Source organism: Arachis ipaensis, chromosome B3, assembly GCF_059453495.1.
Source record: "Arachis ipaensis isolate K30076 ecotype BB chromosome B3, ASM5945349v1, whole genome shotgun sequence".
Taxonomy (NCBI): Eukaryota; Viridiplantae; Streptophyta; class Magnoliopsida; order Fabales; family Fabaceae; genus Arachis; species Arachis ipaensis.
The window spans coordinates 114,584,585-114,597,296 of NC_142438.1; the positions used below are offsets into that span (position 1 = coordinate 114,584,585).

A 12,712-nucleotide genomic window follows, 5' to 3' on the forward strand; every position below is an offset into this window, starting at 1 on the left:
CTCTTGATGCTTCTTTATTTCTTCCCGCTCTATTGCCATCATTTCTTGAATTTTGATGGACCTCTCCATCAGCATTTCTAGAATATAGATCCTTTGAAAGGTTGGAGTTGGTTGTGACAATTGTGGTGGTTGATGAAGGTCATTTTGAGTGAATGGTGAGGTAGGACGGGGTTGGAAGTGTGTGTGATTGTTGTTGTGGGGGTGTGTTTTAAGTTGATTTTTGAAGTTGGGATTGTTGCAGTTGAAGTCCCTTGGTCTTTGGTTTTGGTTCTCAACCCCCCTCCCATTAGAATGAGTTCTCCAAGGTGGATTGTACACATCATTCTGAGGTCTGTTCTGGAGCATGCTAGAGTGATTGCTTGGAGCTTGTAGTTGCTCATAGCTTTGTTGCTCATGGTTAATGGCCCCAAAGCTTTGTTCAGCTTGATTACATCCATATGAGCTTTGAGTCAGGTTGTATGTATGTACTACAGCATGTCTCAACTCAGTGATTTTTTTAGCCATCATATCTAATTGTTGTAGAGTCTGCTGATGCATCTGCTTGTTTTGGCTTATTACTGCACGAGCACCTTCAATTTCTTTCCCTAATGGATGCACTTCTGCCTCTTGCTTAACAACTCTTTGTGATGGGTTAAATTTGACTAGGAGTCCATTCATCAGTTCTTCCCATCCGATAATGCTTCCTTGTGGAAAAGCTTCAAACCATTGGGTAACATCATTCATGGCTATGGATAGTTGCTTTGAACTATGGGTTATATTATCATCCAAGGTGGGGGTATTACTCTCATGATTGCTAGAATTTGTTGAGTTCCCTTCCATGATCTGCACAGTCACAACCAATTCAAGTGAAGATAGAGCATATTCAGACCAGGATATGATTAAAGAATCAGTTGACACAAAGTATCAAACAGTTGGCAAACTTGAGAGAGTAATGAACGAAAATCATTCCCCTCGTTTGTTTTTCAAGCTATGAAAATCATATTCAGTAGGATGAGCCAAGGAAATTTCACTCTATTGCTAGAATGAGGTTTCTATTAGCTCAGGCAAAACTTCAAACAGTTAGTGGGTTAGTCAAAAATTAAAGAAAAAGTGCTTGATCTAGATCACCACCTCACTCAATCATTGTCAATCTAATCAATCCCCGGCAACGGCGCCAAAAACTTGATGAGTATTTTGGAGGAAAAATAAATCTCTCCCAAAACACATAAATCTAACCGGCAAGTGTACCGGGTCGCATCAAGTAATAAAAACTCACGGGAGTGAGGTCGATCCCACAAGGATTGAAGGATTGAGCAATTTTAGTTTAGTGGTTGATTTAGTCAAGCGAATCGAGTGTTGGTTGGGTGATTTGTGATTTGCAGAATGTAAATTGCATGAAAGTAAAGAGTGCAGGAAATTAAATTGCTGAATCTTAAGGGACAAGAAATTAAATGGCAGAAGCTTAGAGTGCAAGAGATGTAAATTGCTTGAAATGTAAAGGGGATTGGGATGTGGATTTGCAGAAATTAAACAAGAAAAAATTAAATTGCATCAAACAGAAGAGGGAAAGGGAATTAGGATTGAACCGGATATGAAGCAGAAAAGTAAATGAACGTAGAAGGCAGTAAACAGAGAAGTGAAATGGGAAATTCAGATCTCAGGTCCCAGAGACTAGAAAACCAGGTCTAGATCTCAATGCCTTCCTAGATCCAACAAGAACAATTTGCAAGGAGAATGTAAATTGCAAAGAAAAGAGATGAGGAGCAATTGACAGAAAATTAAATTCAATTAACAGTAAAGAAACAGAGATCCAAGATTGAGATTGAAACAGAATTTCTTCAATTCTCCAATCCAAGATCCAAAACAAGTGTAAAATGAAATTGAAAGCAATGGAAACAAAGAAATTAAAGTTCACTCAATAACAAAAGCTCTCCGAAAACTATTATGAAAATCCCAAAAGGAAAGCTCCCCGAAGAACTTGAATTCTATCCTATTTATACACTTTCTTCAAATGATCTTCAAGCCTTGAGTTGGGCCTTTGCTCTTGGTGGAATTGGGTTGAAAGAGGCCTTGGTTGATTGCTCTTGAAGTTTGAAGAAGAACCAAAGTGAACCAATTGAACCGGTTTTGAGGTTAGCAAAAGTTGGACCAAAAGTTTGAGCCAAAGTTAGGGGTCTAACTTTGGCTCCAACTTTTCATAGCAGCCAGCACATTTTGCTGGTATGAACGTTGGTGCCAACGTTAGGGGTCTAACTTTGACCCTAACGTTGGCAATGCCTTGTGTGCTAGTGGCGCCAACGTTAGCCACCAAGTTAGGGGGCTAACGTTGGCGCAAACTTTTGCCCCTTCCCCGTTGTAATTCATGTGCCAACGTTAGCCTCCAAGTTAGGGGGCTAACGTTGGCGCAAACGTTGGATGGCCAGGGAGGAATTCATGTGCCAACGTTAGCCTCAAAGTTAGGGGGCTAACGTTGGCGCAAACTTTTGGTGCCCAGGGGAGAAATCCATGTGCCAACGTTAGCCTCCAAGTTAGGGGGCTAACGTTGGCGCAAACTTTTGAAGCCCAGGGGAGAATTTTCAAGTTCCAACGTTAGCCTCCAAGTTAGGGGGCTAACTTTTCAACCAAAAGTTTGTGCAAAAGTTTGATGCTAACTTTAGGTCCAGCTTCTTGCTTCCTGGTTCAATTTCACTTATTCCATTGTCCTCTCTTCACTCCTAGCCATTCCTTCTTGCTTCAACCTTTCTCCAAGCCTTCTTCACCTATCATTAATCAACCAAACTCATCAAAGCTATGCTCAAAATCATGAGATATTCAATCTTTCATAATATGCAACAAATATAGCATAAAACCTCATGAAATGGCATGAATTTATATATGGTTGATTCAATCAAGGGAAACATGAAAATCTACTCAATTAGCTTGCTTGTAGCTCAAGAAAGTGCATAATTCTAATGAAAACAAAAGAAAAAGACTAGCTAAAATAGGCTAGGATGACTTGTCATCAGTTATCCACCACAATTCCAATCCAATTACTCCCAAGAACCACCACTTCCATATGCACCATATCCATGTCCATCAAACCAAGAAGCACAGGACCGTCTCAAGGACACAGTGAACCAATTTCATACAACCCTTCATCAATTGGAGCAAGCGATAAACTGATTAGCCCCCAGTACGAAGGAGACGCTAGAAGCTCCAGTGGACAGTAAGAAGCTTGACTTTGTACTGGAACAAGTAGAGGAAGCTGCAATTATCGAAGAAGAAGATTTGGTTGAAGACTTAGGAGATGCTGAACCTCCATGGGAATCAAAAATTGTGGACAATTCCGTCAAGCACTTTGAAATCGATGCTAAGGAGGATAGCGCATAGCCCCCAAAGCATGTATCTTATGAAGAATTGGACGAAACAAATCAAGAAGCAAGTTTCCTTGGTAATGATGATCATGAATCAAATTCTTCTAATGATGACCTTGCAGTCACAATTGAACTCTTTGAGCTAGGAGATTCTTCCCCAAGTGAATATGAAGATGATGTGGAGGTAGACTTTTCTCAGCCTCCAGCTTATGACTTGAGTGATGAGGAAGAAATTGAAGACTTTGATCAAGACGAGGTTGCAATTGAAGAGGTTTTTCAGGAAATGGAAGAATTCACAGAGGAGTACAAGGAAGTGGAGCTTGAAGAACCACTAGAAACACCTCTCTCACGGCCATTACCACCAAATACGAACTTCAAGTGGGTAAAATCCTTAGCCTTCATCTTTACTTTTCCACTTGAATATGGCTTGCTTGAAACAGATGGCCAGCTTAGAGCTCTCTGCGGCTTTAAGAGTAAGAGGGAGATAGTTAGTAATAATAGTTGGCAAGTAAGGTTCAATAAGGTTCCACGCTCCAATTGGAAGTGCAAGGATTGGTATAGCACTCGATTGGATGGATTTCGGAAGAAGTTTAGGTATCTCAATGGAAATTCAGGTTGTGTACCACCCAGTTGGAACAATGTAGATAAAAGCGAAGGCGGTTACAAAAGCAAGGTTTGGGATCCTGGGATTCATTCTGACAATCAACACCCGTGGAGCCTAAGAACCTGCTTTGATTTGCTCGAAGGCTTTACATGCCTAGTCTGGGACCCCGGAGGTTATTGGAATTGCAAACGTTGGTGGAGATTCCTGGATGAGTTCAAACACAAGCCACCATGACAATGAGCTCATCAAACGTCCAACTTAAGGACTTTAACTAAAAGTGCTAGGTGGGAGACAACCCACCACGGTATGATCGTTCTTTTTTTAACTTTAATTTTATTTCGTTTTGTTTATTTTTAGTTTCATTTTATTTTATTTTATATTATTTTTCCTAGGATCATTCATAACATCTGCATCCTGCATATTGCACACATATATATATATATATATATATATATATATAAATACCCCACGCGTGCGCATGAGCCACGCGTGGGTGTCGACTCAAAATCGACGTCACAATCCAACGTCCAGAAAGTTGGGCTGGAATCGTGCGGCTGGTATGCGTTAGGCACAATTTGGGCCACGCGTTCGCGTCAGTGACGCGAACGCATCACTTTCACTTCACACACACCACGCGAAAGCATGGGCGACGCGTACGCGTCGCATGGAAGTTATTGCCCCCTCAATTGAAATAGAGAGTTGCGCCAAAACGACGCTGGAATTGTGCGTTTAGCACAATTCTGAGCGATGCGTACGCATGCCCCACGCGTACGCGTCACTTTCGTTATCCCTCACTCACGCGTTCGCATCAATGACGCGTCCGCGTGGATTTGAATTCACTTAACCCAACCCACGCGAAACCCTAACCCCCCTTCGCGTCAAAATTTTCCCCTCCCTTCCCTCCCTCACAGCCTCCACTCTCTCTTCCCCTCTGCAACCACCACTGCCGACCAGCCACCCTGCCCTGCCTCGCCGCGCTTCTGCCACCGCGCCACCCTCACCGAACCCCCCTCCTCCCTTCTCTTCTTCTCCCCTTCTTCTTCTCCTCCCACCCTTCTCCTTCTACTGCCCCTACCTCATCACCGAGCCACCACCGCGCCGCCTCATCCAGAACTGCCGGCCACCACGACCCCCACAACCCTCACCCACCTCGCCCCCTTCTTCTCTTCTCCCCTCCATAACCCTCTTTCTTCCCCAACCACCGAACCGCCGCCCTGCCTCCACCAATGACCGTCGTCGTGCCACCTTCCAGCGCCGCCGCGTCGCTACCACCACTACCACACCAGCACCACCTCTCTGTGTCCAATTTCTGTTCCTCAGCTCACCAGGTTCTGCTGCGCAACGATTCCTTTCCCAGTTAGTTAGATAGTTACCTATTTTTCAAATTCTGTTCAACTTAGGATAGTTAGAGATGCATGATCGTAGTGGATTTTAGGTGGTTTGGTAGCTAGAATGTGGTTAGTGGATTTAGGCCTGATAATTATGCTGTTCTTGCTGCTTGTTTTATCCGTTTCGCAATTTTAAAACTGCTGTGATGATGCTGCTGTTCATATGCTGTTCTTTACTGTTTAATGCTATTTTTATCCTATACAACCTCAATTGCATTCCTTGCTACAGATTGAGTCTGTTTATTCTGAATTCATGTGAATTACTATTTGTTACTCTTTTCTGCACCACTTTATTATCATATGAACTGTTTCTGCTACTGTCTATTACCTGGGTACGTCCAATTTTTAGTCGGAATGCTACCCGATTTTTTTCACAAATTTTTTCACTCAACTCCCATTCATGAATTGGTTTTGGCAATTTCAAGTTTTGCACTAATTGGTTTCAACCAAAGCAATTCATGAATGAATGGGCTAGCATTCTTATTCTTTCTGGTTCCCTTATTCATTAAATAGCATTATTGATGATTTCAATTTCATTTTGCAATTCTTTTCTTTATATGATTTATCATCAATAATCTGCAATATCTACTTAAATGTGAGTTGCTTGTTATTCAAGTTTTTGCAATTTGTGTTAATTAAGAACCACAACACCATGCCACTTACTTTAACCTCACTTTTTAACTATTAACTGCTTTAACTTTCTAACTTCTCTTTCGGTTTTTACCTAACTATTTTCAACCCATTTCAAGGCATGATTACTGTTGTTCCTAATTAACAAGAATTCCGCATATCATAATTTTGGATTGTGATTTTTATTCTCCAACTTTTTACTTGCATATAATCCAAAATTTTACATATATTAAACTCACTCCATGCTTATATTGCTCTTTTATTCCTCTTTTGCCCCTCTATGCTTCTATTGCTCAAATACTATTTGCTTACCTGTTTTTCTGCTTTAGTTTCTTAAACTGTATCCTGGAACTTCTGCTTTTCAGGATGTCTGACCCCAAAAATAAAGGAAAGGGCAAAGCAACCACAGGAAAAAGGAAAAGAGGCGAATCCTCTACCACCATCTTAGATATCCTCCATGATGATTCCTGGCGGGAAAAGAATTTCACCCCGCAGGAAAATGCTGATCAGTTGGTGCCTGCCACAGACTCAGTCAAGTTTGTCAACAGATACTGTGAGCTGAAGTATCCGGTCTTTGAAACTTCCAGGAACCTATACCTAGAAAAGACCCTCAAAATCCCAGAAGAACTCAAACAATACACCTCAGAACAAATTAAACAGAGAGGCTGGTTCTTCCTGGAGAGGAACTTGACTGAGGTCAATGCATCTTGGGTCAGAGAATTTTATTGCAACTACTTTAAAACAACCCTGGATGCAGTGCAGCTCAGAGGGAAACATATTCTGGTTACTGAGAAAGCAATTGAAGATATCCTTCAGCTTTTACCTAAATCAGATAAACTAGATGGTTACCAGCAGGCTGAAGAGGATATAAGATTCATGAGGTTTGACTGGGACGCAGTGAAATAGACTATAGCTCTTGTTCCTACTGTTCCATGGGTCATGGGCAAGTCCACAGTGGCCCCAAAGGGAATAAATATTATCTATCTGAATGATGAGGCTCGGCTTTGGTAGCAAATTCTGAGTAACTACGTGATGCCGAGCACTCATGAGACTGAGGTGCCAGCTGCCATGATTACCCTCATTTGGTGTGTGATAGAGGGCAAGGACCTATATCTTCCCCGCTTTATCCAGTACTACATGTCCAGGGTCCACGTCCGAGGCACTCTGCTCCTTCCATATTTGATTACTCAGATGGGCCGCCGAGCTGAGGTGACTTGGGAGATTGCTGATGAGAAGCCACCTGCCGCCGAATGCAAGAAAATTATCCCACACAGTAGAAAGTTCCAGGCTTTAGGCTACAGACCTCCCTTTCTCACTATCTCAGCTAAGCCAGCCACATCTTCTGATGCCCCTTCAGCCCCTGCTGCACCAGCCACCACCACAGCACCTCCACCTGCTTCAGAGCCCATCTACCACTTAGTACACCGCCTCTTCGAGTGGCTTGATCAGATGGAGCGCCGTAACCAGCGGCGATATGAGAGATCTGAGCGTTGCAGCAAACGACGCTATGAGCATTTAAAGTTGATGATCTGATATGGCCACCATGACATCCCCTCCGAGCCTGACATACCATCGGAGCAATCTGAGGAGGAGGCGAATGATCATGAAGAGGAGGCACATGCAGAGCACCAGCAGGCAGCATCTCAGCAGGCAGAGTCCCAGCATGAGGAGCCTCTGCAAACACAGCCATCAGACCCACAGGCACCGATACAGGCAGAGCCTCAGGCACTATCCCTACTAGAGCCTACAAAGACACCAGCAACACATCCTTCCGAAGATACCACTTCTTCACACCCAACTTGATTGAGCATCGAGGACGATGCTATTATTTAAGTGTGGGGAGGTCGCCATCTCCGACGAACTTTATTTTTGGTGAACCACTTTCAGACTCTCTTTATCCTATTTTGTTTATTTTCTGTATTTTTATTTTATTTTATCTTATTTGTCTCTCCATACTTGCACATTTTTCTTTTGTTGTATTTCTACTTTATTTCTACATTTTGCACTTTGGTTTATATATATCTTAGACATTTAGTTTAATTTGCACTTTTAGCTTATTAGTTGTGATATAGAATATATGGATTAATTAGTTTAGTTTACCCTTTTAGCATATGATAATTTGGTTTAATTGAAAATAAAAAGAGTAAACTAGAAATTTTAGTTTTTCAAAATCACAAAAATCCACACTATATATATATATATATATATATATATTTGACACCTAATCACCGAGTAAATTCCTATAGTAGTCCTCGAGATTCGTGTGATTACCTAATGTAGTCTGCAAGATCTCGATTTTCCCACTGTAGTCCTCCAGATAGAGTTCTGAGTACTCAAAATGGTCCCTGGGCATATTTCTGGTGATGAGTGATGAGAGGATAATTTATACGCTTTTTGGCATTGTTTTTACATAGTTTTTAGTATGATTTAGTTAGTTTTTAGTATAATTTTATTAGTTTTTAAATAAAAATCACATTTCCGGACTTTACTATGAGTTTGTGTATTTTTCTGTGATTTTAGGTATTTTCTGGCTGAAATCGAGGGACTTGAGCAAAAATCAGATTCAAAGGTTGAAGAAGGACTGCAGATGCTGTTAGATTTTGACCTCTCTGCACTCAAAGTATATTTTCTGGAGCTACAGAACTCTAAATGGCACGCTCTCAATTGCGTTGGAAAGTAGACATCTAGGGCTTTCTAGCAATAAATAATAGTCTATACTTTGCCTGTGTTTAGACGATGCAAACTGGTGTTTAACATCAATTCTATGTTGCATTCTGGAGTTAAACGCCAGAAACAGGTTGCAAAGTGGAGTTAAACACCAGAAACAGGTTACAAACTGGCGTTCAACTCCAAGAGAAGCCTCTACACGTGTAAAGCTCAATGCTCAGCCCAAGCACACACCAAGTGGGCCCAAAAAGTAGATTTTTGCATCATTTACTCATTTCTGTAAACCCTAGTAACTAGTTTAGTATAAATAGGACTTTTTACTATTGTATTTACATCTTCGAATCATCTTTTGGATTATCTTTTGATCCTTTGATCATGTTCAGGGGGCTGGCCATTCGGTCATGCCTGGACCTTGTTCTTATGTATTTTCAACGGTAGAGTTTCTACACACCATAGATTAAGGTGTGGAGCTCTGCTGTTCTTCATGAGTTAATGCAAAGTACTATTGCTTTTCTATTAAATTCAAGCTTATTCCTATTCTAAGATATTCATTCGCACCCAAGAACATGATAAATGTGATGATTATGTGAGGCTCATCACCATTCTCACCTATGAACGCGTCCCTGACAACCACTTCCGTTCTACATGAAGAAGAGATAGAATGAGTATCTCTTAGATATCTAATACAGGGGACCGAGTCCGAGATATTAGAGTCTTCGTGGTATAAGTTAGAACCCATGGATGGCCATTCCTGAGATCCGAAAAGTCTAAACCTTGTCTGTGGTATTCCGAGTAGGATATGGGAAGGGATGGCTGTGACGAGCTTCAAATTCGCGAGTGCTGGGCGTAGTGACAGACGCAAAAGGATAGTAAATCTTATTCCAGTACGATCGAGAACCGACAGATGATTAGCCATGCAGTGACAGCGCATTGGACCATTTTCACAGAGAGGACGGGATGTAGCCATTGTCAACAGTGATGCCCAACATACAGCTTGCCATGGAAGGGAGTAGGAATGATTGGATGAAGACAGCAGGAAAGCAGAGGTTCTGAAGGAACGAAAGCATCTCTATATGCTTATCTGAAATTCTCACCAATGAATTACATAAGTATCTCTATCCTAGTTTATATTTTAATTATATTTTTATTACCAATTCACCATAACCATTTGAATCCGCCTGACTGAGATTTACAAGGTGACCATAGCTTGCTTCAGGCCGACAATCTCCGTGGGATCGACCATTACTCACGTAAGGTTTATTACTTGGACGACCCAGTGCACTTGCTGGTTAGTTGTGCGAAGTTGTGACAAAGTGTGATTCACGTTTGAGAGCACCAAGTCTTTGGCGCCATTGTTGATGATCACAATTTCGTGCACCAAGTTTTTGGCGCCGTTGCCGGGGATTGTTCGAGTTTGGACAACTAACGGTTCATCTTGTTGCTCAGATTAGGTAATTTTATTTTAATTTTAACTCTTTGTTTTTATTTATTTTCAAAAAAAAAAAATTTTCAAAAAAAATAATTAATAAAATCATAAAACCAAAAATAATTTGATGTTTTTTGTTTGAGTCTTGTGTCAGTTTTTAAGTTTGGTGTCAATTGCATGTTTATCTCTTTCTTGCATTTTTCAAAAATTCATGCATTGTATTCTTCATGATCTTCAAGTTGTTCTTGGTAAGTCTTCTTGTTTGATCTTCATATTTTCTTGTTTTGTGTCTTTTCTTGTTTTTCATATGCATTTTCAATTTGTCAGTGTCTAATTATTGAAAATTTCTAAGTTTGGTGTCTTGCATGTTTTTCTTTTCTTAAAAATTTTCAAAAATAAGTTCTTGGTATTCATCTTGACATTTAAAGTGTTCTTGGTGTTCATCTTGACATTCATAGTGTTCTTGCATGCATCATTTATTTTGATCCAAAACTTTCATGCATTGAGTCTTTTTCATGTTTTTCTCTTCTATCATTAAAAATTCAAAAATAAAAAAAATATCTTTCCCTTTTCTTCTCATAAAATTCGAATATTTGACTTGACTTTTTCAAAAATTTTTAAAATCTAGTTATTTCTTATGAGTCAAATCAAATTTTCAATTTAAAAATTCTATCTTTTTTCAAATCTTTTTCAAAAATCAAATCTTTTTCATTTTTTCTTTCATATTTTCGAAAATTTTAAATTTTGATTTTCAAAATCTTTTTCTTATTTTGTTTCATAATTTCAAAATCTCTACTAACAATTAATGTGATTGATTCAAAAATTTTTAAGTTTGTTACTTGCCTAGTAAGAAAGGTTCAATCTTTAAATTTTAAAATCCTATCTTTTTGTTTCTTGTTAGTCAAGTAATCAACTTTAATTTTCAAAATCAAATCTTTTTAAATTTGTTTTTCAAATCTTTTTCAAAATAAATTTCAATCACATCTTTTTCAAAATTAATTTCAAAATCTTTTCTAACCTCTTTTCTAACCTCTTTTCAAAAAATTGATTTTCAAATCTTTTTCAATTAACTACTTGACTTTTTGTTTGATTTTAAAAGTTTACTATATTCAATCATATCTTTTTCAAAACTACCTAACTAACTCTCTCTTTCTAATTTTCGAAAATCCCTTCCCTCTTTTTCAAAATTCCTTTTTAATTAACTAATTGTTTTAAACCTTAATTTAATGTAATTTCATTTTTCTTTTTAATTTTCAAATTATAACTTTAATTTTAAATTAAAAACAAAAATATTTTTCTTTTCTTTTCAATTATTTTCGAAAATTCTTCTCTCTCACCTCCTTCTAATTATTTATTTATCTACTAACACTTCTCTTTCTTAAAAATTCGAACCCACTCCCTCTTTCTGTGTTCGAATTTCTTTCTTCTTCTACTCACATAAAGGAATCTCTATACTGTGGCAAAGAGGATCCCTATTATTTTCTGTTTTCTTCTTTTTCATATGAGCAGGAACAAGGATAAGAACATTCTTGTTGAAGCTGATCCTGAACCTGAAAGGACTCTGAAGAGGAAGCTAAGGGAAGCTAAAGCACAACTCTCTGTAGAAAATCTAACAGAAATTTTCGAAAAAGAAGGAGACATGGCCGAAAATAATAACAATGCAAGGAAAATGCTTGGTGACTTTACTGCACCAAATTCCAATTTACATGGAAGAAGCATCTCAATCCCTGCCATTGGAGCAAACAATTTTGAGCTGAAACCTCAATTAGTTTCTCTGATGCAACAGAACTGCAAGTTTTATGGACTTCCATCAGAAGATCCTTTTTAAGTTCTTAATTGAATTCTTGTAAATCTGTGATACTGTTAAGGCCAATGGGGTTGATCCCAAGGTCTACAGGCTTATGCTTTTCCCGTTTGCTGTAAGAGACAGAGCTAGAATATGGTTGGACTCTCAACCTAAAGACAGCCTGAACTCTTGGGATAAGCTGGTCATGGCTTTCTTAGCCAAGTTCTTTCCTCCTCAAAAGCTTAGTAAGCTTAGAGTGGATGTTTAAACCTTCAGACAGAAAGAAGGTGAATCCCTCTATGAAGCTTGGGAGACATACAAGAAACTGACCAAAAAGTGTCCTTCTGACATGCTTTCAGAATGGACCATCATGGATATATTCTATGATGGTCTGTCTGAATTATCTAAAATGTCATTGGACCATTCTACAGGTGGATCCATTCACCTAAAGAAAACGCCTGCAGAAGCTCAGGAACTCATTGACATAGTTGCAAATAACCAGTTCATGTACACTTCTGAAAGGAATTCTGTGAGTAATGGGACGCCTTAGAGGAAGGGAGTTCTTGAAATTGATACTCTGAATGTCATATTGGCTCAGAACAAAATATTGACTCAGCAAGTCAATATGATCTCTTAGAGTCCGAATGGATTGAAGGAATCATCCAACAGTACTATAGAGGCATCTTCTGAAGAAGAAGCTTATGATCCGGAGAACCCTGCAATAGCAAAGGTGAATTACTTGGGTGAACCCTATGGGGACACCTATAATCCCTCATGGAGAAATCATCCAAATTTCTCATGGAAGTATCAACAAAAGCCTCAACAAGGCTTTAATAATGGTGGAAGAAACAGGTTTAGCAATAGCAAGCCTTTTCCATC

The 12,712-nt window shown here is 39.3% G+C and overlaps 1 non-coding gene across 1 annotated transcript; it reads right to left on the reverse strand.

Moving 5' to 3' along the window:
• Positions 1–12,080: 12,080 nt before the first annotated feature.
• Positions 12,081–12,188, reverse strand: LOC148572115 (small nucleolar RNA R71). The gene has a single exon (XR_015908011.1). It is a non-coding gene; the product is annotated as a small nucleolar RNA R71 (small nucleolar RNA).
• Between the last annotated feature and the right edge of the window lie 524 nt (positions 12,189–12,712).